Genomic DNA, 23,481 nt, shown 5'->3' on the forward strand with positions numbered 1-23,481 from the left:
TTGTCAATGTTGTATAAATTTCTTGAAGTGTGTTAACTCTTAGAAAATACTTAGGAAAGAATTACATTGGCAAGGAAATATAAAAAATGCACAAACATCCTGGGTCAGTAGTTGAGCAGGAAGGAAAGAGAGACAGACATGAGGGGGATTTATAACCTCGGGGGAACTTACAGACTAGCCAGTGGTAGACTTCATCTGGGTCCCCTCTCCCCCCCCCCATGTCCTGAGAGAATAGTGAGCCGCTTTAATTCACTGGACACTTCCTTACCTGGGAAGACAGAGAGAGAGAGAGGCAATACAGAGCTTGACCTCAGAACTTATAGGAATATATTACAGAGCACACAGGTAAATAAGGAACTGCCATAGAAGGTGGTCACTTCAGAGGACGGATAATCCCTGCAATAAGAGTAGAGATGTATATGAGTAGAAGCATTAGAGCCAAACCTTGGAGAGGCACAGCGGTTGTGATCAGGCAAAGGACACAGAGTGGAAGGCAGTTCCAAATGGAGGAAGCTCATGCCAAATAGAAGAAGAGAACAAACCTGCTGGGTATGAAGAGTAGGTAAGCATGGAGTCCATCCAGGACAGAACTTATGAACTCAAGACACTGGCATACCCTTCCCTCTCAAAATGTCAAAAGAACTCCACCTGGACAGGTCATCCCTTAGGGGATCTGAGAAGAAGGGTGCTCCAGGGAGAGGGATCTGCCTTACCGATAGCTATCCATACTCCCCTGAAAGGAGTAGCTTATACTCCAGACTTCCAAAAATCTCTACCGATAAGAGACCAGTAAGAAATGGCAAAAACTCCAGACATTGGTCTAGAATAGAAGGTGCCCTTGGGCATCTCAGTACACAGGATTTCGTGGGGTCTCAGATGGCCAACAGCGAATTCTAAGAAAACCATAAAAAAATGCAAGCAAGAACAGAAAAATGAAATAGTTTCATTAACTCATCCCTCTTTCCATAGTCCCCCTCTCTCCACAAAAGGCAGCCCAGGGCACCGCAGAAGAATCTTAGCAGGGATATAGCTTGACTCTCCTTAACTCCACCTGATACTGATTCATTCCATAAAAGCAGGCTGGGGGTAGTAAGACCAATAACCACAACAAAAGGCCTGGATAATCCCTGGCCCCAGTAAGAGATGCTGCAGGGACCCCAAAATGCCTCTTAGACTCACAGCTGCTTTGATTTCACAGTAATCACATACCTACTCCTAAGTCTTCTTTAATGATTTAATAAAGGAGTGCATAAATTGCTGAATCACACGTTGGTTTTAGTATTTTGATAAATGCATTTCAAGATGGTAGGAGTCCTTTCTATCCTGTGGCTTTTTTTGTTTTGTATTTAGGTTTGTATTTAAAAACATTGTTTTGACAGTGGGGCAGGAGCTGTCCCTGACTCTTTTCCCTACCGTGGGTCCCTTTTCCTTCTACCGGGTTGCTGCCTTTCCAGCCTTGATGTGATGCTCTGTGCCTGGTCTTCTTGTAGCTTCTTATGCTACAACGTTATGTTCTGGGTTTGGTTGGTGTCCCTGGAAGGCCTGCTCTTCTCTGACTTCTTTGATGTCCTTTGAGAGGGAAATGAAGGGAGAAGGATGGGAGAAAGGGAAACTGCAGTCAAAGTAGCTGAGAGAATATATATATATATATAAACTGTTCTGAAAAATGGCCTATAACGTCCTTGATCTCCACAAGGACCTCTGGAACCCCCCCCCCCAAAAAAAAAGAGGTTGTGACTTTCTGGAGTCTGATTGGTAAGTCACATCTGACTGCTATTGTGTCAGTCTCCGATGCCTTCCATCTTAGAACCAAAATCAAAGTTCCCTCTGCTCTTCTTTTTGTTTGCTCTTAGCTCCTCAGGCTTTTACTCACAAGGCTTTTCCTGATCATCCTTATCCCTGCCAAGGAGGTGTGGGCTGCCTCGAGGCCTTTGCAGTAGCAGATTGGTGTTCTAATCACAGGGTAAGTTGCAAAGGGTCACATCAAGGTTCAAATATATGATATATTTATATCCTACTTAGAATCAAAATTAGATATAGGACATCCTATAAGGATATATATATATATATATATATATATATATATATATATATACACAAAATTAAATATAGGATATATTTATATCCTATATATGTATAGATATACATTTTCTATTTCTTTATCTTATTAGAATTTGCACTCTACCATACATACAATTCTACAAGTGTTTCCAACTCATCTGTCACATAATAGGATCTTAAAATTATTTGCAGATTCAACTGACAAACTTTTTTATTGCCTTGCACTTTTCACACAGCTTAGCCATGAGCTACTGCCATTCCACATTAAAGCACCCTTGCCCATTACATTACATGAGATAAGGGGGACAATCAGCATCAATGTGCTTGTGAAATTATGATCACCACTTCAAGTAAAAAAAATAAAAATAAAAGACAGTTCACCTGTAAAACATGCTTATACGTACATAGACACCACACATACACACAAACATCACTGAATCAAGTGTATTATAAAAAATACAAACCAGTAATGAAAACTCAGTAATAGGCAATAAGACCAATAAAACACCCTGGGCATTTCTTAGTCGCGATGGAACTGTTTGATACAATCATCACACAGAAGCAACCTGGCTCATGATAAATGGAAATGAGCATGCTTGGATTTGTGCCATGGATAATAAATCACCGCATGGCCAGGACTGCATATAACCCACAGATGATGAAAATATAAGAGAGCATTTGAAAGCTAACCACAGAAAACTAATATTGCCAAGGGAAGAGCTGACACAGGGGAGCCAGCATCACAGGAACACAAAAGCGCCTCGTCCCATTCTGTTGCCAGAAAGGGTTAGTTTAATAACAACTACTGCTTCTTTTGGAACAATCCACTAAAGCTTGCTGAGACTGGACTCCGCCCACTTCCTACAAACACAGTCAAGGGCTGAGGGAGTGGCTCAGTGGTGGAATGCTGGCCTAGCACGCAAGCACAAGGACCTGGATTCAGTCCTCTGTACTACCACAACTGCAAAAAATGTAAGTTAAGGACAAGTAAAGCACTAAATGACATCAATCCCAAACCTCTTGATGAAGATGTTCTCAAGCCTTTCAGATATGAATCACACATTCACACATACATACACACACACACACACACACACACACACACACACAAAAGCACACTAAAACCTCCCTGAATTCTTCACTGCAATACGACTGTGTGTGTACATATGTATACACACATATATGTACACATGTATTTATTATGTGTATATATACATATGTACACATATATGTGTATATACATACATGTACATTTACTTAAACACATATTTTATGTATATTTACCAGATACAGATAAAGATATATGGTAAGAAGTTAACCTTGGATTGAGGATTTCGATGGTTTGTATATGCTTGACCCAGGGAGTGGCACTATGAGAAGGTGTGGCCCTGTTTGAGTAGGTGTGGCCTTTTTGGAGTAGGTGTGGCACTGTGGGTGTGGTCTTTGAGACCCTTATCCTAGCTGCCCCTTCGTCAGTATTCTGCTAGCAGCTTTCAGATGAAGATGTAGAACTCTCCGCTCTTCCTGTACCATGACTGACTGGATGCTGCCATGTTCCTTGATGATAATGGACTGAACCTCGGAACCTGTAAGCCAGGCCCAACTAAATGGTATTCTTATAAGAGTTGCCTTGGTCATGGTGTCTGTTCACAGCAGTAAAACTCTAAGTAAAACAGGTATCTTCTTCAGTTACCATCCATCTTATTTTTTGTTACAGCGTCTTGTATTAAACAAGGAACTGAACAATTCAGCTAGGCCTGCTGGCTAGTAAGTCTAAGAATCTGCCCATCTCCACCTCCCCAAGGCTGGAATTACTAGTGTGCACCACCATGCCCATTTATTTTATACATGGGTTCTGGAGTTTGAACTCCTGTTCTCTTGCTTGCTCAGCAAACACTTTACGAGCTAAGCCGTGCCCCGAGCTCCCAAACACAGCTCTGATGTTAGCTTCCACACCCTTCCCCCTTCCTTGGCTCCTCTTCTACCACACTGCCTGTGGTTTTGCCAAGGGCAGCTCCAAGTGGCAAACCCCAAAGATGCTTCCCAGTCTGCATATGGTTTCCCAGATACTGGCATTTCTTACTCTGGATCTCCCTAGACGCTGCCATTCCCTACCACTAATGCCACCCTTTACTGTTCCTCCCACATCTCTGACAACATGTGTAAGTCCATAGGAAATCCCACTTCCTCTGCTCAGGTTTTAAATTAAATACCTTCGGGGACCAGGATGATGCCCACAGTGAAAGTAGGAGACATCCTGGCCCACTATGAGAAGCAAAGGCATGCTAGCTTATCCAAAAAGCTGAGCTCACTACAGCCTCTCACCCTTGGGTCTCAGAAGGCTACATCAGCCAATTTATCAGAAACACTCACAAGTCTTTTTGTAACTTTTTTTAAAACATTGGAAACTATTGTTATTCATGGTTTTAAGATTGTGATCCAAACCAATGACATTCATGACCTGGAGACAACCTCCAAGTTACCACATCGTCTTCTCGACAGCTTAGTCATTCGCAGTTACCCTTTTGTACCCCTGTTCTTCTCCCTAACCCAATCTAAAAACAGAATGTAGACACACACACACACACACACACACACACACACACCACATTCTGGGCCCCTACAACTGCCCCTACTGGATTTCTCCATTTGAATAATCCACTGACACCCTAAACACATCCCAATGTTCCATTTGTTCTCTACTCTAAGTACACCTGAATCTCAAGTTAGACATCCAGAAACCATGCCAGCCAGACACAGATCTTCTCCTCACTCCCCATACCACTGACACCAAGCCAGTGCCAACAATAACCTCTCAACCATGTTCCATGAATCCTTTCTTTTTCCTTCGGAAATGCTGTGTGTTTCCTTTGGTTGGCCACAGTATTCTCTGACTGCCTTCTGCCTGTCTTCACTCCTTACTAGAGTTGGATTTTGTTACACTACACACACAGGAGGCTCTTCAAGCATTCAGGATAAACACTAGATCCAGTAAGTGGTATTAGAAAAGCTAATGGAGCTATCTCAGCCTCTGTTTCCTGATTCTTAAAGTACAGACACTGAATGTGGAGGTTAGAATAGGAATTGCCTCATAGACTCATGTTTGAATGCCTGGCTCATAGGGACTGGCATTATTAGGAGGTATGGCCTTTTTGGAGTAGGTGCGGCCTTGTTGAAGGAAGTGTAAGTGGGGTGGCTTTGAGTTTATATATGCTCAAGCTATACGCAGTGTGGCACACACTGTGTCCTTCTGCTGCCTGTGGATCAAGATATAGGACTCTCGGCTCCTTTTCCACACCATGTCAGCCTGCACATTGCCATGCTTCCTGCCACAATGGAATCTCTGAAACTGTAAGGCATCCTCAAACAAATGTTTTCTTTTATATGAGTTGCTGTGTTCATGGTGTGTGTTCTCTGTACTAGAGACCCTAACTACAACACTGAATACCAAGCATGTCTTGTGTAGAACACCTAGGGAGGTGGACAAGGAGATAGAGTTCTCTCAACCACCATCCTCAACTACCACAACCCAACTGGGACTTGATGAAGAATGCCTTAAAATTTGCCAAAAGTTCCCAAGCCCCAAATCACAGGGGTCTGCACACCTGCTTCATCTACTCAGGGTGCCCTACGAGACTCCGCTGCGCCCTGCTCTCCCTGAAGGTAGGTTACCCCCTACCCCTAACCCATGTCTACTTCACCCCTGCAATCACCAGCCCCTGTGTCTGCCTGGACAGAGTATTTAACTTACTCTCTGTAACAGAGTTATCTGTTTACTGTTGCCACCTGCATTGGAAGGTCCTCAAAGGCAAGGGGTCTCATTTTTCCTTAGTTATTGAATCGTTGATGCTTAATAATAAATCACGAATGTATGAATGAGTTAATGACCCTTTGAATTCCCAGACCAATCCAGAGAGGCAGGCATACTCATGGTTCACCACTGATGGACAAGAAAAGAGAAGTTCAAAATGGTTGAGTACAGGACCTGGTATAGAAAGCATCACTCAGTAAACTGTTTACCATATAAACATTAGGATCCAAAACTGTTTCCCAGAACCCATGTCGAAATTCTAGGCATTGTGGTAGTGATGGCAGTGTGTGCTTGTTCCTCAGCACTGTGGAGTTGGAAACAAGTGAATGCAGGGGCCTGTCAGCCAGCCTAACACAGCTTGGTGAATCCCAGACCAAGGTAGACAGTGCCTGAGGAACGACACTCAAAGGTGATCGCTAAACGCCACACACGTGCACATGCACCCACTTACAACTGTGAACCCATACCAATGAGCATGCACACATACATATGCACATATGTGGTTGGGTACAGAGCAGAGTGAGACCAGAGCCTACAAAAGCCAAGGCTCAAGAAAAGGAGTGCAAGGAGACACCATTCTGCCTCTTCTGTCGATGGCTTGTCTGTATACGGATCTTGTCCCTAAAACAAACCAACTTTATCTCCCTGAATGAGTAAGGGAATAATCCACGGGCCTTTTCATCACCACACAACTGTTTGTGTGAGAAGTGACAAAAGGTCTACAAAGTACCAGAAATCTTAATAAAGGAGTGCAGGTAGCCTTCTAACAGAATCTGTCACTGAACAGTTTTTCTTTAAAGCCTATCTATACATTGCTTAGTTTGTGCCAAGCACTGCATAAATTACTTTGCTGAATGTTGCATTACGCAAGATAAATGTTATCATTGTCATTCCCAGTCGCAAATGAGGAAACCAGAACTACAGAGGAGTAAAAACATCCCCAACCAGAAAAGGTAGGAATTTGACTCAAAGTTATAGGATCAAGGCCTTAAAACCAGTCTGCTGGCATGTTAATCTCAATCTGCTGCTTTCTAGCAGTATGAGTTATTTTTATAGAGAGATAAATAGACAGAGAGACATGCAGATGGCTGGTAGATGATCAATGTTAGACAAAGCAAAGATTAGATAGATAGATAGATAGATAGATAGATAGATAGATAGATAGATAGATAGATAGATAGATAGACAGACAGGTAGATAGATAGATAGATAGATAGATAGATAGATAGATAGATAGATAGATAGATAGATAGATAGATAGGCAGGCAGGCGGAAGACAGACGGACAGATATTCTGTAGACAGATGTAATGTTCATTACTTATTTCATGGCTGCAATAAGTTACCTGACCAAAGCAACTTAAGGAAAGAAAGGTTTATTTTGCTTTACAGTTTGAAGAGAAATTCTTCGTGGTTGGGGAAGATATGGTGGCATGTGTGTGAGACAGCAAACTGAGTTCCCCAGGCAGAAAGCAGGGGGTGATGGATGCTGGTGCCCAGCTCCCTTCCTCCTTTTTATTCAGTTCAAGATGCCAGCCCACTCAATGGTTAAGAATTAAAGTGGGTCTTGCCACCTGAATTAACCTAATCTAGGTGATCCTTTACAGTCCTTCCCAGAGGCTTGTCTCCTAGATCAGTGGTTCTCAACCTTTGGGGGGGTGTTGAACAACCCCTTCACAGGGGTCACCTAAGACCTTCAGAAAACACAGATACTGAGGCTGGAGAGATGGCTTGGTGGTTAAGAGCACTGAATGCTCTTCCAGAAGACCTGGGTTCAATTCCTAGCACACGCACGGCATCTTACAACTGTCTGTAACTCCAAGATCTGGTACACACAAACATATATGAAGTCAAAATACCAATACATATAAAATAAAAGTAAATTACTTGTACTGGCCAGTTTTATGTCAACTTAACACAGCTGGAGTTATCACAGAGAGAGGAGCTTTAGTTGGGGAAATGCCCCCATGAGATCCAGCTGTGGGGCATTTTCTCAATTAGTGATCAAGGGGGAGAGGCCCCTTGTGGGTGGGACCATCTCTGGGCTGGTAGTCTTGGATTCTATAAGAGAGCAGGCTGAGCAAACCAGGGGAAGCAAGCCAGTAANGAACATCCCTCCATGGCCTCTGCATCAGCTCCTGATTCCTGACCTGCTTGAGTTCCAGTCCTGACTTCCTTGGTGATGAACAGCAGTGTGGAAGTGTAAGCTGAATAAACCCTTTCCTCCCCAACCTGCTTCTTGGTCATGATGTTTTGTCCAGGAATAGAAACCCTGACTAAGACATTACTAAAAACAGAACGAAAACATAGATATTTACATTATAATTCATAACAGTAGCAAAACTATAGCTATAAAGTAGCAACAAAAATAATTTAGTGGTTGGGGGGGTCACCATAACATGAGGAATGGTATTAAAGGGTCACAGCATTAGGAAGGTAGAGAGCCACTGGCCTAAATCTTGATAAGTTGACAATATTAATCATGATAGAAACATAAATACGTATATAGGTGCACAGATAATATATCAATGACAAAAACATTCTAACAAAGATACAGATGGCTATTGATGGGTGATAGACAAAAAGTGACTATAAAGTAATAGTACCTACAATCAATCATGACTCAATAGGTTAACATATACCACTGTCTAGTGTGTTATAAGTCTTGCATTTATTTTTATTATTTTTATCCCTAAATTCTACAAGAACCCTGAGAATCATCTAACTAACAACTGGGAGTTCTAACAACATAAGAGTTCCCCCCACTTATCTCATGCTAATCTGAAAGGCTCCAGGAACACAGGAGAAGTCCCTGCGGACTGAGCCTGGGGAACAGCAGGGTTAATCCTTGGAGACCTCATTTTCTCTGTACATCCCAGGCATCCCTGACTGCATTTCTGCAAATAATGAGCTTGAGGTTCCTCCTGCTCCCATTTCAACTCAGTGGGGAAAACTATAAAACGAGCCTTTAAAATGGTGTGAAATAGACCTTGGACATCTCTCACACCCCTTGAGGATCTTTGGACATATGTAACAGGAGCTTGTTGTAATGAACCGACACAAACACGATTTCCTTTTTCCCAAAAGGTTGTGGGATGTTTCTAGAATCAAAGAAGGTGAGAATAAGAAGGAGCCCTCCTGAAAAAAAACTGGAAGTCACTCAGTTGATAGAGCATGTAACTAGCTAAGGCCATTGCACCTACCCATCCAGTGCCTGGACTGAAGCACAAACAGGAAGCTGGCGGCAGGAACTTCCAGGACATCCTTAGTTGTTGCATTTTAACCAGATAACATCCAATCCGGAACATATCAAGAAACTTGGTCAAGAGGAAGCAGCTATGCAGCCAAAATTTCCACTCAACCCTCTCCAAGAATCCTCTGGGGTGTGTGTGTGTGTGTGTGTGTGTGTGTGTGTGTGTGTGTGTGTGTGTGTGTGTGTTTATGTCATTTCAGACATAAAGGAAGAGGTGCCCTTTTCTAATGCCTCTCGAATCACAGCAGTACATGAGCAAATGATGTCTTCGTGTTTTCAATACTGTCCATATCCTCTTGACATATAGCCACGAGGACTTTTCTGTATCCTAAGTACATCTTCAAAAGTAGGCCAGCACCATCAGGGAAGAGCCCAAACTCATTGTCCATCAAGCAATAACACTACTTCCTGCTCATCTGGCTTCAGCATCCACCAGGTTACTTCCTGCCTCCCTGTTGCAGCCCCAATAGACCATTAATCTCTCCCAGCCATACCAGGATTTCTCCCACTGGTTCCAAATTGTTGAACCAGTTCTTCCTAATGTTTATCTTGTTTCTATGTAATGTTCTGTCTTTAGGAAATCAGGCTGAAGGGGCTGGAGAGATGGCTCAACAATGTTAGAAAGTGGCCGGCTGCTTTTTCAGAGGACTTAAATTTGACTCCCAGCACCTACAAAGTAGTTCATAACCATCTATAACTCCGGGTTCAGTGAATCTGACATCCTCCCCTGGCATGCAAGTGGTGCATAGACATGCAGGCAGGCAAATTAGACACCAAATTTTAAAACCAAACTAATAAAAGGATACCAGCTGAAACGTCACCACTTCCCAGGACTTGCATTGTGTTTCCTGTTCCCTTCCTGCATACAGACGCAATGCTGAACATGTACCCCTACAAATCTGTGTTTGTAGGACCCAGCAATATTCTGGTGTGCCATGATATCAATATCTGATTCAGACAAGTGGGAGAAGTCTATCTGGTGGAAATATGACTAAATTAATGTTCTGCTTCTTCTTTTGAAAAAAGCAGTGGGGGTGGAAGCATCTCTCTCACAAGCGTAAGAACCAGTATTCAGATCCCAACACCCGTATAAAAGCTGAGCATGGCAGCATGCACCTCAGTCAGCTCTAGGGTCTAGGGTGAGAGGCCCTGTTTCAAAATAAGAGGTGGAAAACAATTGAGAAAGACATCTGTCTTCAATCTGTAGGCCCACACACACGCATACACAACACACTTGCATACACTCCCCCAAAATATAATAAAATTAAGTTTTAAAAGGAAGGCCAGAGGCCTCATGACAGACCAAGGAGTCATTGCAATAAACATCTGCAAAGAAAGACTTGCGTACGAAAGCATATAAGGTTGGACACACTGTGACACACTACAGCTTCCACAATGAGATTTTTTTCTCTCTCTCTCTCTTAGGTGGGGAGGTTGCAAGAGTGGAGGGCAGGTAAGGGAGGAAATGGAGATGAATGGAAATGGGGTGCATGGTATAAAATTCACAAAGAACCAATAAAGTTTTAAGGGGGTTTGCCCTGCTCAAGTAGAGAGAGGGTGCCCCCAGGGAGGAATCTCTCCCACCACACCACCTTTCCTGGGGGCTGCATCGAGTGTGCTGAGAAGTGATTTGATGTGCCAGGGTGGGGGAAAACCCAGGGGGCCCTACACCCTCTCAGAAGAGAAGGGGGAAGGACTGTAGGAAGGGGTGGCCAGGAGGGGGGCAATGAGCAGGATATAAAGTGAATTAAGTAAAAATAAAAATGAAAAGTCATAATTGGGTTCAATTAACTTTCTGCTGCTATCAAAACACTGAGACTGAGTAACTTATAAAGAATTTATAAAGTTCCTTTAGCTCGTAGTTCTCGAGTCTGGGAAGTCCAAGAGCATGATGCAGCATCTGATGTAGACCTTTTGGGTACATGCTAACCAGCAGGAGCCACACGTAGTGAGGCAGAGTAATCACGCAAGGCTATGGCTCTCTTTCTCTCCTTACAAAGCCACCAATGCCAATGCAGGGGTTCCATCCACAGAATGTCATCTAATCCAAAGAGCCCCATACCTCCAAATTCCCCCAACATGTGAATTTCAGTCAGATTCTCCATGCTCTCAATACCACCACAATTATGATTCCAAGGCTTATTTGAGAGATAAACATAAGCCATAGTAGTTCTTGCTTCTCTGCACCCAGTCTGAGCCCTGGCATGTTATGGCATTTCCAGAGGGCTTCAGGAAAATGTTTATTGGTGCTAAACAGAGCTCATTTGGCAAACCATAAATCTTCAGTATATTTACAACAAAATTCCCGGAGGGCCAAGTGTCTTTTGCTATAGCATGTTGCCACAGTGACTACTCCGTGCACTGAAAAACAAGTTTTCCTTAACTTCTTAAAAGATATAATAAAAGTAATACTCTGGCTTGTGTAGTATCCAGGCCATTATATAAAAAGAAAAGGGTGGGAGATGTGTTCGTGCTTCAAAACATCCACATCCAGGTGCTGGGAGTCATCCTGGAGGGATGTTTTCAATGCTTTGCCCAGTCTGCTATGATTAACATTACACTTTATGAATATGAAAAAAATATAAAATAATGAGATCCCCAGGTAATGTAAGTTTTAAAATGCTTTTAATTTGACTTATTAAAATTAATTCTCATACCTCCTCTTATCCAACTCAGTTTCTACACGCATCTACCTCTCTCTGGAGTTCTCAGTTCTTGATACAAGGAAGAACAGAATGGAAGAGAGAGTTAGGAGGCAACATAAAGCCAAAGAGCACTGTGATCACCAGCCAACAGGGATGTTGGTGTCTCAAGGGCTAAGCTGCAGAAGCCAGTTTTGCCCAGTACCCGTAGGCAGGTGCTCGCTTCCCTCCCATCCTACCATACTGCAAGAAAATCTTTACCGCACAGTAAACAGGAACTCACACTGAAAACACAAAACCCCAGGTGCCCCAGAGTAAAATGCAGTGGCTTTCTTAACCTGATTTGCCCGAAGGCTCACATCCAGGAGCTTCCTACTTAAAGTAGTAGGGAAATTCACAACCGCTCAACACTCACCCATTTGGATAAAATAGTGCAGTACTCGTTGAGGTTGTCTACTTGTGTCAAATCAGCTAGGCGGTCAACACCCATGAGCACTGTTGTCTCCAAGATTTGTGATTGTGTGCAGGGGTCTGCAGCATGAATATGTGGTCCTCTTAAGGTGGTTTCAATGAGAACTGTCTCCCATAGGCTCAGATATTTGAACATTTGGTACACAGTTGGTGGCACTCTTTAGAGAGGTTGTACAGCTTTGCTAAAGGAACCACATTACTGATGTGCGCATGCACGCGTGCGTGTGGGTGTGCATGTGTGTGTGTGCACGTGAAGATTTCAGTCTCCTCCCACTTCCTGTTCACTCTCTTTGCATCACATTTATGGCTGAAAGTGTGATCTGTTAGCTTCTGGCTCTGTCTGCTTACAGCCATGCTCCCCCACTCTTATGTACTGTTCCTCTGGAGCCATAAACCAAACAAACTCTGCCTTCTGTAAGCTGCTCTTATTCATGATATTCTATATAGCACAGCAGGAAAAAAATGTAACCAATGCACCATCTTATTTCCTCTTTTCTACACCACAGAGTACGGAGTCCCAGCTGAACTGAAGCTGGGCCCAGTGATCTAATGCCTGCATAAAAACGGATTCTGAGATGTTCCAACAAGGCTAATGAAGGCTAAAAATGTATTCCAGAGCTCTTACCTCTGTTGATAAAAACTCTTGATAAGAGCAGTGGCTCCGTTACTATTTAGGGCCATATAATGCGGCTGTGCAGTCCGTGCCTTTCACTCTATCATTCCATACGAAAGTACTAACTTCCATAAGATGAGGCAACCTGTATAACACCTTACAGAAGGTACGTCTAGAAGAGCTGGGAGAAACTCAGTTGCTCACCAAAAAAAATGCATAGCACACTGACATTCACTCTCAAATCTCCATAAGATGCTGATGAGTCTGCTCAAGGATTAAAATTCTCAAGGCTTAGAAAGGAAGTCTCATCAGACTTACCATATTTCCCATCTCAAGACACTCCCTCCCAACAACAAAACACAGTAATCTAGTCCAGCAACTATTCTTAGATTGTTAAAGATCATTTGCATAGATTCTATACTAGACTATAAGTTTCAAAAGATGGTGACAATGGATAAAAGGATTTGAGGAGATGATGAAAGGATTGCAGATATTGGGGTTTTTTTAGTTTTGACAAAGACCAAGGATAAACTAATAGACATGGATGGTTAGAAGGATAGATGGATGGATGATATAGATAGATAATTGAAGATGATAAAAATAGATATACTACTGATTGGTAGAGATGGAAGATAGATAAGGGATAATAGATAGATAGATAGATAGATAGATAGATAGATAGATAGATAGATACATACATACATACATACATACATACATAAATATATACATACATAAATACATAGAGATAAATTTGTAGATAGATAGATACATACATACATATATACATACATACATACATAAATATATACATACATAAATACATAGATAGATTGGTAGATACATACATACATATGTAGATACATAGATAAATATATACATACATAAATACATAGAGATAGATAGATTGGTAGATACATACATACATACATGCATAGGTAGATGCATAGATAAATACATACATACATATACATACATAAATTCATAGAGATAGATAGGTTGGTAGATACATGCTAGATAGGTGTCAAATGGATGGATGGATGGATGGATGGATGGGTAGCTACTAGCTAGATGTCAGAAAATTAGATAGATAGATAGATAGATAGATAGATAGATAGATAGATAGATAGATAGATAGATGGATAGATAGATAATATGATAAATTTATACTGTTTTATGTGACACATAGAAAACATAAATTTTGAAAGCAAAAAGGTTCAACCCCAGAACACAGTCTCATAGCTGTTGACTACCCAGATAAAATCAAATCACCAAGGTAGTCAGAGTCCCGACTACAAAGTCATTCACGTCTTCTCACTGCCCTTTGAATTAGTCATAACATCTTGAACTTGGCTTCAAAGCCACAGCAAGATCTAGATCCTGCCCCACACTCAGGTTCTTCCCAAACATTCTCCTTCAACTTTCTCCCAATACTTGGCACTCAATCCTCAGCTTGGGATCCTCTCGCTCCAACCCTTCTTTAACAAATTCCTTTCCACCCCTTAGAATGAAATGTCCTCTTCAGTGGTCTCATGAAATCCCCACACTTATAAAATAGGCATCATAAAAACCCACGAGGCAACCACTGCCTAGTGCGTGTTATTTATTGACTTCAAAGACTAGAATGTGGAAACACCCTTGCCAGAACCCAAGCATCCTCTCAGGCTAAATGCACAAACCACAGCCTTTAACCACAAAGTCGCCCATCTTTTTTGCCAATTATAACTTTTACCTCAAATAAATCATAGGAGATACTTTTACATTTACCTTGGCACAGGAATCGGAGTTAAAGAAAGCCAGACTTCTTTGTAGCAGAAGAAAAGTAAAGAGATGTAAGCAAATCCAAGCTCCTGGACCCAGACTGCTGACTGCCAAATATCTGAAAAATGCAACTTGCCAGAATTTAAGTCTTCTTAACCAAAAAGAGTCTTAACCCACTGGGCATGGTGGCTCATGTTAATCCCAGCCCTCGGGAGATGGAGGAGGGTGTATCTCTTTGAGTTTGAGGCCAGCCTGGTTTATGTGTGGAATTCCAGGGCAGCCATAGCTATATAGAGAGACCCTGTTGATGACGAGAAAGAGGGGGGAGGGAAGAGGGGAGAGGGAAGAGAATCATAACACAGCAAATGGATTACATGATTTGGTGAATCAATTTCAAGTCTATGGTCCTAACGCAGTCTTACTACCTATAGTTTTGACTAAATCACTGAGAATTCCTTCTTTAAGGAACAACAGCATAATTGTTGTGGATTGAGTATGCTTGGTCCAGGGAGTGGTACTATTGGGTATGGCCAGATGCTGGTGAGGATGTGAACAAAGAGGAACACTCCTCCATTGCTGGTGGGATTGCAAGCTGGTACAACCACTCTGGAAATCAGTGTGGCAGTTCCTCAGAAAATCGGACATAGTACTACCTGAGGACCCAGCTATACCACTCCTAGGCACATACCCAGAAGATGCTCCAACATGTAATAAGGACATATGTTCCACTATGTTCAAAGCAGCCATATTTACAATAGCCAGAAGCTGGAAGCAACCCAGATGTCCCTCAACAGAGGAATGGATACAGAAAATGTGGTACATTTACACAACGGAATACTCCTCAGCTATTAAAAACAATGACTTCATGAAATTCGCAGGCAAATGGATGGAACTTGACAATATCATCCTGAATGAGATGACTCAGTCACAGAGGAACAAACACGGTATGTACTCACTGATAAGTGGTTATTAACCCAAAAGTTTGGAATACCCAAGATTCAATTCACAGACCATATGAAGTCTAAGAAGAAGGAAGACCAAAATGTGGATGTTTCAGTGCTTCGTAGAAGGGTAAACAAAATGCTTAAAGGAGGAAATAGGGAGACAAAGTGTGTAGTCTGAAAAGAACTCCAAAGACTGAAGAAAAAGCCATCAGAGACTGCCCCACCTGGAGATCTATTCCATATACACCCATCAAACCCGGATGTTACTGTGGATGCTGGGAAGTGCTTTCTGATAGACACTTGATATGGCTGTCTCCTGAGAGGCTCTGCCAGAGTCTGAGAAATACAGAGGAGGAAGCTCACAGTTAACAATTAGACAGTGTTCCTGAGTTCCCAATGGAAGAGATGGAGAAGAGACTGAAGGAGCTGAGGGAGTCTGCAGCCCTATTGAGGGAGCAACAGTGTCAACATGCCAGACCCTCTGGAGCTCCCAGGGACTGGACCACCAACCGAAGAATACACATGGTGCAACCCATGACACCGGCCACATATGTGGCAGAAGATGGCCTTGTGAGAGGAGAGGCCCTTGAGCCTGGGGGTGTTCAATGCCCCAGTGTAGGGGAATGCCAGGGCAGGAGAATGGGAGTGGGTGGGTGAGGGAGGGAACATCATCATAGAGGCAGAGTGGTAGTGGTGGTGGTGGAGGGAATGGAATAGGTGATTTCTGAAGTGGAGACCTGGAAAGGGGGAAACATTTGAAATGTAAATAAAGAAAATATCCAAGAAATAAAAGGAACAACAGCATAACTATGGTGGATTGCATATGCTTGGACAAGGGAGTAGCACTATTGGGTGTGGCCTTGTTGGAGTAGGTGTGGCTTTGCTGGAGAAAGTATATCACTGTGGGGGTGGGCTTTGAGACCCTCCTCCTAGCTGCCTGGAAGATAGCCTCCTTCTGGCTGGCATTGGATCAACATGTAGAGCTCTCAGCCCCTCTGGCGTCATGTCTTCCTGCATGCTTCCATGCTTCCTGCCATGTTGCTCAATCTCTGAAAGTACAAACCAGCCCCAATTTAATGTTGCCCTTTATAAGAGTTGCCTTGGGACACATATACAGCAGAGGACTGCCTGGTCTGGCCTCAGTGAAAGAAAACACACCTAACCCTTGAGAGACTTGAGGCCCCAGGGAGTGGAGAGGTCTCATGGGGTGGAGGTGTGGGGATATCCTCTTGGAGATGGGAGGGGTGAATGGGATGAGGAACTGTTGAAGGGCAGAATGAGGTGGGGAGGGAGAGAATGACTGGACTATAAAAAAATAATTAAAGGATAAAAATAATAAAAAAAAATTTTTTTTAAAAAATGAGAGTTGCCTTGGTCATGGTGTCTCTTCACAGCAATGCAAACCCTAAGACGATAATGGTGGCATTCATTATTGACCTTCCGGTCAGCATACTTTGCTAACCCTGATCTAATGGTTAGTTTAATTCTGTGTATCAATTTGGCTGGGTTACTGGGTGCCCAGGTATTTAGTCAAACAGTATTTCCAGTATTTCCATGGGAATTTTGAATAAGAATAACATTCAAACTGATATCAAATTGCAATCCATTGTGTGTTAGCCTCATTAAATCAGCTACACATACATACACTCACACACACACATACACACACACACACACACACACACACACACACACACACACACATCTTCTCTCTTCAGTATCTGTCACCCTTACCACAGTAGACCCAGCTCCTAACATAGTATATGTCACCAGGCAGGTGCTCAAATTCTTGTAGACCAAATATCTGACTGCATTCATTAATCATTAGCTTTGACGAGCATCTAGTAGATATGCTGCCGACAGTAAACAGGACATTTCATTCATTTGGAAGGTCCCCAAGCTCACTGAAGCCAGCTGCTTATAAACACTGATTGCTCAATTGTAGCACTGTTGACTAAAAGCAAGCAGGCCAAGAGCCTTTATCATTCAACACTTATGCAATTAAAGACAATATTTATACAGTATTTCTTACAAGAAAATCATGGTCTAAGGCTCTGCAGGGTTCCAAAGAAAGTGAGACAACCCCCAGCCCCAAACAAAGACGACCATATCACAATCTAGGCTAGTAGCTATTTTTATGTTATTAAAGATTACTTTTATAATGTGCTCATCCTGGGAAGCTTCAAAATATGGTGAGGAGAAATAAGAGAGTCAAGCATTTCAGGGTCCAAGTCAGCTTTCATTTTCATTCCAGGTTCTAAGTATTTTACTGAAGTCAACTCCTATTCTTGCTCTTGCATCCTGCAATAGCAGCCCCATGAAAAGTGAAATGATAACAGAAAGTTTCTCATCTTCTTCTCCTATTCACTTCCCTTCCTTTGTGCCCACTTAGCACCAGACCAACGTAGTCAGAATTGAGAAATCAGCGTCAGGGCTGGCGATGTGACTCAGCTGGCTGACTACTTGCCTAGCATTCAGAGTCCTGAGTTGGAGTCCCAGCTCTGCACATGTGCCACAGTGGTGTGGGCCTAGCATCCCAGCACTCAGGAGAAGGAGGCAGGAGGGGGCTCAAGAGTTTAAACTTACGGTCAGACACTGAGGACTCTCCATTGGAGACAAGAAAATGAAGCTAAAAGACAGTGCGTTTAGAGTCAGAACAGATCTGGCTATATCCATGTTTGAGGCTCATCTCTCCATTCTGCCAGCTCTGCCCTGCTGTGACTTACCATATTCATGATGCCATGAGGACTCCATGACACAAACCTGGGGACAGTTCCTCCACACTGGGTTAGGGAATGTGTCACTGTGGCTCTAATCTATGGGTTTTCTAGGTTTCTCAGATATTACCTGAAAACAGCCATAATGTTTGTCTAGTTGGTGATTTTTTTCTTTAGATCCTTTAGGCTCGGCCTGCCCTCTTTCCTTTCAAATCAGCTGAGCAGAGTCCATTGAGAAGCAGGCTGGAAAAGACAAAAGCTTTTAAATTCTGTCTTTGGGGGGATGTTTTGTTGCTGTTTTGTTTTTGTTCTTGTCCCAGGGGTTGTTTTTTGTTTTTGTGGGTTTGGGGTTTTTGTTTTTTGAGAAAGGGTTTCTCTGTATAGCCTTGGCTGTCCTGGAATTCACTCTGTAGACCAGGCTGGCCTCAAACTCAGAGTTCTTCCTGCTTCTGTCTCCTGAGTGCTGGGATTAAATGCATGCGGTATGCACCACCCAGACTCTGTATGATAATCTTGGTATGATTTCACCAGTCTCTATTCTCCTGCTATGACTCAGGCCCTAGTTCTTTCAAGCATTAGCTGAGCCTTTACATTCTATTCTTCCAGGTTCCTCTGAAGGTTGGGACACCGAACCTAAAGTCACTTGATAACCATGGGCTTCCCTACCGGTCATATGACCAAACTCTGTCTGAGGTTCCACTACAGAGAGAGCAAAGCAGATGAGACAAGGGACCAGACATAGGGCACAGAGCCTCACATTGGTTCTGTAGGCCGACTGCAGGACTCATCGTTTTCCTAGCTGGGTGGTCTTGTCCCCTCCTTCTCCTATACAACAGAGCAACGATTAGGTCCACCTCATGTGCTTATCCTCAGAATGAAATGAGTTAATACAGTTTTGTTTTGTTTTGTTTTGTTTTTAAAAAAGCCTTTAGCATTTAGATCTTAGTACAAGGTAACAATAATAGCAATCTAAGTTTTTTAACCTAAACAGAAAGAATCCAGAGAAGTGGCCTATGGCAAAGAGCCACAAAGGACCATTTATTGGGGTTGCTAGTCTGTTCTCTTTGACTGAGATCTCCTTATAGATATTCCACACAACAGAGTTGGGTCTGTAGCCTGGTTGTAGAGTGCTGCCCAGCATACAGGAAACTCTGGGTAGATCCCAGCACAGTATAAATCAGGTATGGTAGCATGCATCTGAAATTCCAGTACTCAGAGGAGGTCAGTCAAGTTCAAGGTCATCTTTGACTATACAATGAGTCTGAGACTAACCTGGACTACAGGAGACCTCAAAGTTTTTAAAAAGGGTTTTAGAAAAGCTATGTCTCACTTGTGACACTGTTAGGATCCATCATGCTAGCGCCTGAGAAGTAAACGGAAATAATGCATCTTCCCCTCTGCCTGCACCTACTTAGACAGCTGTCCTTCCCTCCCAGGGAAACCTCAGGCCACCCTCCTGTTGGCCTCCATCATACTCAGGAAGCACCCTAGAGGGCTCCACTCATTGCAAGCTTCCACATCAACACTGCAGTGCTATAAAGAGTGCAAGCCTTACATCTTCACATGAGACAATCCCCAGAAGAGCACCTAGCAGAGTGTCCAGCCAGTGCTGGAGGCAGCCAATAAGTGTTATCTATCTAAAATGCTCTCTATTTTCACAGGAAGAGGAGGAAAGTCCTATGGCACCTGCTTTCTCCAAGCTGACACACATTCCAGTACCAAATGCCACACAAGAGCAGACTGGAATCTGTTGAAGAACAGAGAGATGTCATGCAGTATCTGTAAAGAATTACATGCAGGGAAGAGTTCCCTGGACAGAAAATACAGGAATCTCCTTCTTTCCTTTTCCCAAGAAGAAAAACAGAAGGATGATCCTTAGTTGGGAAATTGCTGGCAAACCCAAATGTGATGTTACTTTTAACTGTCAATTCGACACAGTCTCAAATCACCTGGAGGAAGGGCCTCCAAGAATGTCTGTGAAAGATTATCTCAATTACATTCATTGATGTGAGATGAACTGTCCACTGTGGGCAGCATTATTCCCTGGGCTTGGAACTAGGGACTGAATAAAAAACTAGAAAGCTACCAGAGTACTAGCATACACGTGTTAATCCATCTTTCTTTGCTCTCGACTGTGAAATTAATATGACCAGTACTCTCAAGTTCAGGCTGCTGTAACTTCTCTGCCACAATGAACTGGAATTATAAGTCAAATACACTTTCAAGTTGTTTTGTGAGTAATTTGCCACAGCACCAGAGAAGAACTAGGACACCAATTCTGCCCGCAGAGTTATTAGTATTTTAACATTTCTGAACAAATCCAAGACAGCTTTAGACTTCCCAACTTGCTCTCCTAGGCAAAGCACACAGCTAGGCTGCCTTCATTCATGGCTGTGTGTAGGCACTGTGCTGACACAACATCCCATTAGTCCTTTTAGTGTGTTCACAACAGGCTTTAGACGCAGAGGTCTTAATCACTTCAGCATGACCTTCTCCCCGTCCCAACACCGGCAATGTCTAGTCCTGAAAGGACAGTGTAAGAGGAGACAGATGTCAATTACTTGGAAGGAAAAGAGCAAAACTAACTCTGGCATCCTTCGCTGTGACAGGCCAGATCACACTGAGTGAATCAGTCACCTCAGAGAGCTGGGAACCAACGGAAATAGTTCAAGTAGAGAATCAACAGACATTCTAGCAAACCACTACAGGAGGCAAGGCGCTGGGGAAATGCTTGCTTCCTGTTTACCTGGTCGGGTATCAGGGATAAGTCTAGAGGAGTAAAATCCAGGCCTAAACCGATGGTTATGATGGTTATGCAAATTGTATAAACAAATCTATGCAAAGAGTGGGAAGCTTTCTGATCTAGTTTCCTTCCCTCACCTGTCTGTCTCACTGCCTTCAGCAGACAGAGTGAAAGAGAAAACCCAACAGCTTGGAACATCCCGGTCCACCCGGCCCCTCAAGTCACTCTTACACGGGTTAAGGGAGTTCTTGGCAGATTTCTGTCCTTGTCAAGGGACGCTGAAATTACGCTATCACCGCGGTCTCTCTAGACCAGACAGGTATAAGGAAGAGGGGACCAGGGTCGCAAAGGGTGCTCCTGTCCTAAATCTGACAAGGAGGCAAGGGATAGAGAAGAGAGGGGCACAAGGAAACATAAGCTCTGCAATGCGAAAGGCGTCCGGGCCAGGCTCGCCGCGGCCCCTGCCGGCAGGTCTAGCTCCTTCCAGGCACCTCCTGAGGTCTGATTGGAGCCACCAGAGAGGATGAAAGAAATTAGAGTTCCTGATCCTACGGACCCACCTCGCGCCACTACCGCTGATTCAAATGAGACTCTGGGGACCGTTCCACGTGGGCCCAGTGAGCCCCAAGTCGCCCCACCTAAAGCGCGCTGACTGTTCCCGGGCTCAGCGCCGCACCAAGGGAAGGGCCCTGGGTACGCTCTTGCCTGCAACTGTCGCGGGGCGCCTTGCAACACTGCAGGGCAGAGGGGAGGGGGAGAAATGGCAGAGAAGGCGGAGCAGACGGCCCGGGAAACACTAACATTTGCCAGGAAAGCGCCTCCTCCCGAGAAAGGAAAGGAAGGGCTTCCCAGCTTAGGAAACGCCCCGGGGATGCCCCCACGCGAGGTGCCGCCTTTCCCTGGCTCGCCCATGCTCCAGTCTCCAGTCGGTCTTCCACTTAACCTCCTACCCCCAAAAGCTGAACCTAGCTCCCTTCCCCAGGTATCCAAAGAGACCCACGCTCGCTTTGGGCAGTCCTCAGCTCGCGCAACAGGCAGAGCTAGAGCTCCAGCGACGGCGGGCTCTGGCTCCGGGACTGGAGGATGAGGAGGAAGCCAGGCACCCGGCAGGATGCAAAGTCCCTAAGCAGCATTTACTCCCACGACCTGAGAGCCATTGGGGACTGGAAGAGCAAAAGGTGGAGGAAGGTACAATAAAGTTGAAGGGTCGCATGGAGAAGTGTCACGGGCGCGCGGGGAGGTGGGGACCGGATCAGGTACCTGCAGGAGTCGGGAGTCTTGGTGCGTCTGGCTGGTTGGGTTCTGCGATGCCGCCTGCCCGTGCTGCAGGGATCCGGCCTCGCCGCGCAGCCCCGCGCCCGCCGCCGCAGCGGCAGGAGAGCGGGCTAGCCCGCACGAGTCGCCGAGTCCGCGGATCCCGCCCGGCCGGAGCTGGGTGCCTCGGGAGGCGGGCGGGACCGGGCGGGGCCAGTCTCTCAGTCAACGCCCTGCTGCTCTCTGCTCCTCCCGCCGCCTGGCGTCCAGCTCTCCGCCAGGGTTCCCCCCCACCCCGGCCCAGGGCGCGGCGCTCGCGCGCGGACCGCCGCAAACTGAGGGGGTCCCACGGCGAGCCCCACGCATGGATGGCTAGACCCAGACAGCAGTGCGGGACTTGCATCGCGGCCCAGGCCCAAGTGCAGAGTCACCTCCTCAGGAGTGTCCCGCCCTGCCCCAGAGGGATATCAAGGTCATGTCCCACGCCTCCCACCCTGCGCATCCCCCGGAGAGAACCGCAATCCAGAAGAAGAAAAATGACCTTTCTCGTGGCCTAAGCAAAATGCCTCTTGAAAGTCGTGTCCAAAGCAACACTTCGCAAAATTGCCAGGGTTTTCTTGAGCTGTTACGAGGCCCCAACTTGTTTTACAACAAAGTGCGAAGGAGGAAACGACCCCAATTCTGCCACTGTTTGCCACCACCCGCTCCCTGAAGACTCACACATAGTGAGGAAGAAGATGTTTTGTTCCTTTCCTCGACTTACCAAGTCTGAAGAGATGGTTGGACTTATGCACCAAGCATATGCACCTCATATGGAGAAAGGAAAAAGGTGCTGAGTGCAAAGGGGGGAATGGGAGAGGGAGTCACCGGGAAATGGCTCCAGCTAAGGTTGAATTAACAACCAAGGACCTACGCAAGGGCAGCGTGTGGTCCAGAAGACACGCCTGGCCTCCCTGCACTGGCACTGAGCGAAAACACAACCAACAGCCCGGAAAGAGAAATGGGACGCGTGGGCACCCACCCCCGCGCTCCCCCTCCCGCCCCCAAACTGCAGATTTTTAAGTTGTGCAGGCATGCAACCGTTCCTCAAAGCCAGCTGCTCAGAATTATAGGCGCCCAGTGTTCTCAGGGTTCCCATCAGACAGACTCTACAAGCTCTGCTGGCTGCTCCCAGCCCCTAACCCAGACTTGGTGACAATCATCTCAGACATGC

The 23,481-nt window shown here is 44.6% G+C and overlaps 1 protein-coding gene across 3 annotated transcripts in view; it reads right to left on the minus strand.

Annotated features, from left to right (window-relative positions):
- Kcns3 (potassium voltage-gated channel modifier subfamily S member 3) overlaps window positions 1–23,189 on the minus strand; it is a 45,099-nt gene extending 21,910 nt beyond the window's left edge. Inside the window, exon 1 of one of the 3 annotated variants that reach the window (XM_029540885.1) lies at window positions 23,032–23,189. The gene's annotated coding sequence lies outside the window, so the exon portion shown is untranslated. Of the gene's footprint in view, window positions 1–22,274; window positions 22,464–23,031 lie in introns of those variants that run through there. The other 2 variants (XM_021202355.1, XM_029540884.1) reach the window with 2 other exon arrangements.
- Between the last annotated feature and the right edge of the window lie 292 nt (window positions 23,190–23,481).

This window comes from Mus pahari, chromosome 7 (assembly GCF_900095145.1).
Source record: "Mus pahari chromosome 7, PAHARI_EIJ_v1.1, whole genome shotgun sequence".
In the NCBI taxonomy this organism is placed as follows: Eukaryota; Metazoa; Chordata; class Mammalia; order Rodentia; family Muridae; genus Mus; species Mus pahari.